Raw genomic sequence first — 3371 nt, 5'->3', positions numbered from 1 at the left:
TCTAAATAACTTAGACAATTTGAAGACACTCTTCAAGAAAACATGTGGGTATATATTAAGTTTCCAAAGGCTATATCATAAGAAGATAGATAAAATTTTTGCAATACATGGAAGCATACTTAAAGCCATGTCACTTCTGGAGACTGCAGAAAGCCATACAAACAGAAAATGTTCTATTAACATAAATATGCAAGCCATTTATGGTGAAAGAAGTAGTATAATAAATGAAATAATGCTGAAAACATTTGATGGAGGGTTTTGAATTCTTAATGCTTCATCATCAAAGTTATAATAATTCTTGGGTGGGTGCATCCTGTTGGTATCTGATATGTTTTTTTCTGTCTGTGTTATAATATTATAGATACATTTTTATAGAAACAGTTTATTCATAAGAATCCTCTCTTGCATTTTATGTCTAACAGGGGAAATCATAGTCATAGTCTTTTTATATGGTACAGTCTGAGAATTTCTTTCTGCAATTCATGCTCAGTAATTTGTAATTAACTCTGAGGTGTTGTTTAGGAAGATGACCAGTTGTGAAAACTCCCACATATGGACAATGCATACTATTACTCAATGCATTAAATGTAGTCAAATTTTTGATTACACTCACTGTAAAAGTGTAGTCTACCTTATCTTATGCTGTAAAAATGGTTATTAAACCTACTTTAACAAGAATGGATTTAATGTCTTCTTTCAAATTTCTTTCAAATTAATTTAAGATTATGTTGGGTTTTTTTTTTTTTTCCTGATCTACTCTGAAAAAGAAATAGTGCAAAAAGGTTTTGAAGAAAAGCTTAACTGGGGCTCCCAAAACTGAAGAAAAGCTAGCAATCTTTAAGAACTACAGCTATATAAAAAGCAAGATAATTTATAGCACAAGTCGTTGCAGATGTGCAGAGAATTTTCATAACCGGTCAAGATCAGGAGCTGGGAGTTCAAGAATAAGCTAAACTCAAGGTTCAACTTCAAGATAAGTTTTAAGAAAGGAAGACCTTTGCCAATATCTTCACAGTATTATGTCTGGAGAATTCCTGTCCTTAAGCACATTCAGAAGCAAGATCACCAAGCCAAGAAGAGGATTTATTAAATCAGTATCTTTCAGGGCTATGACATTTCTTCCTCCTACATATCAAATTTCTTTGAAAACATCGCTATAAATCATAGTAATGCTATTAAGGGGAACAGTGACATTTACTGTCACCAAAGAAAGTGGACCAACTATCTGGTTTTGATTTTCAGCAGCTATTTTGCAATTGATAATTAAATTTTGCCCCACAGCTGTTCAAACTTTTGGTCTTAAATAATAAGTAATGTATTAATTCGCATTCTTTTAGTAATCTATTCTAAATTCCCATACTTTCACATTGCTAAATTACTATTCTATCTAGATAGAGACTTCCTTCCCCTTCTTCCTTCTCTTATTCTGATTTGACAGTCTAAGGTTAGGTAAGTTTTAAAATTTGCACTGCTCTTGTGGACATTCAAACTACTCTTAAGTCAGATAAACTATTGACCATGACTGTTAAAGAAATTGAATGAGATAGACCTTTTTGTAGCTAGCTCTGCATTAGTAAAAGAGGACATATGTACAGCAGCATAGTCTTTCAACTGAGACAACAGTTCTGAATTTACCCAACCTTTAACAACACTACTTACTTGATATTTATATGAATGTGTTTTATCTGATAAAATCAGATCAAATATAAAAAGGAAGAAGCATTGGTGCAACAAATGTAAACAGGCTGAAAGAAATCATGGCAAAGTGTGGTTCAATCATGTTCCTTCTTCCTAAAGGCCAGGACAGAGAAATGCAACTAATGTTTCTGTGTGAACAAGCAACATGCTCACCTGGATGTGCATATGGAATTAAATTATTACATTAAATACACATATCCCAATAATCTGACTCGAAATAAGTTTGATGATTCTTACATTTTTCTGGGAAGCCTGCCCTTGGCAATAACATGATGTTTGCTGTACTACCTACTATTCATAAGATGAATAAACAGTCTATGCTTATTCCATGCAGTGTCAATATACTTAATGTCATTTTTTAACAGATATATTTTTTTGTGTGTTTCCATTATAAAACATAAGCTACAGATTTTGCATCGTTTCTGGTAGAAAACACAGATAATTGGTCAAATGAAGTAGTGAGTTTATCATACAACTGGCTCATTTTTAATCTGACTTTTAACAGACAAAAATTGTAAGATAAAAGGTAAGATAAATTGAAAAAAAATTACTTTTTGTTTGTCTGTACAGGGGCACAGCATGTTTATCACTAAAATAAGGTCTTCATTTACTAGCATTACATGGCTATAGGTTTTTATATAGTTCCCAGTGATAAAATAGTCTATTCTAAAATTTGCATTGTAACCTGGAGTGATCAGAACAGAACTTATAGTATCGTAGAATAGTTTGGGTTGGAAGGGACCTCTAAAGGTCATCTAGTCCACACCGTTGCAATGAGCAGGGACATCTTCAACTAGATCAGGTTGCTCAGAGCCCCATACTTGGAAAATCCCAAATTAATAGCAATAGTAATTAATAGTAATAGTAACAACAACAACAACAACAGAAAAAAAGCATATGTAAATGTTGGGTCAATGTATAACAGAACAATTAAATTATGGGCGGATTTTAGTCACCTGGAGTAATAATTGCATTCATGCTAAATGAACCTTTCTAATCAATGCAAATGCTGCTCAGTTAATATGCTTGTGTTCATCCTAAATTGGTCTATCTATAAGACTATTTATGTAAGTGCATGTATGTGTGTGCTTGCAAGAAATAGCTCACATTAGACTCTGTTTATCAGAAACAGTGTTTAACAGTGCTCCTTCACAGTATCACCCTCATTACCAGCAGTCTTTGTGTGTGTGTGTTTGCAAAATAATAATGTACCACTGAAAGCATGAAAATCAACATAAGAGTTATTAAACCAGAATAAATTATCTTCTTTTTTTTTTTTTTTCTATACTGGCTGTCAGTGATACACTTCTGGATATTTTGCAAGAAATGATGGGAATAGTTAAAATAATGACTCACTTTAAGCTTAAATACACATCCTGCTAGCTCAAAAATTCCAACAGGGTGCTAGAGAATTGTGGGGGGGTTTATAAGTTTTGCAGCTTATACAAAAATTACTTCTTGAACAGCTTTTTTTTTTTTTTTTTTTTTTTTCTCAAGGGAAGTTAAGGACATGAAAGATATGCTACTGCATTAACATAAACAATATTGCAAGTACCATCCTCCTTTTCCTGCCATACACCACAAGAATACTATTTTTAAAAGCCTTAAAAACTAAAGCCAAGAACAAGAAAGAGTTCCCATGACTCACCCAACAGACATATGCTCAGTGCAGG

Source organism: Egretta garzetta, unplaced genomic scaffold (assembly GCF_000687185.1).
Source record: "Egretta garzetta isolate BGI_Z169 unplaced genomic scaffold, ASM68718v1 scaffold328, whole genome shotgun sequence".
Classification (NCBI taxonomy): Eukaryota; Metazoa; Chordata; class Aves; order Pelecaniformes; family Ardeidae; genus Egretta; species Egretta garzetta.
This window is presented reverse-complemented; position numbering follows the sequence as displayed.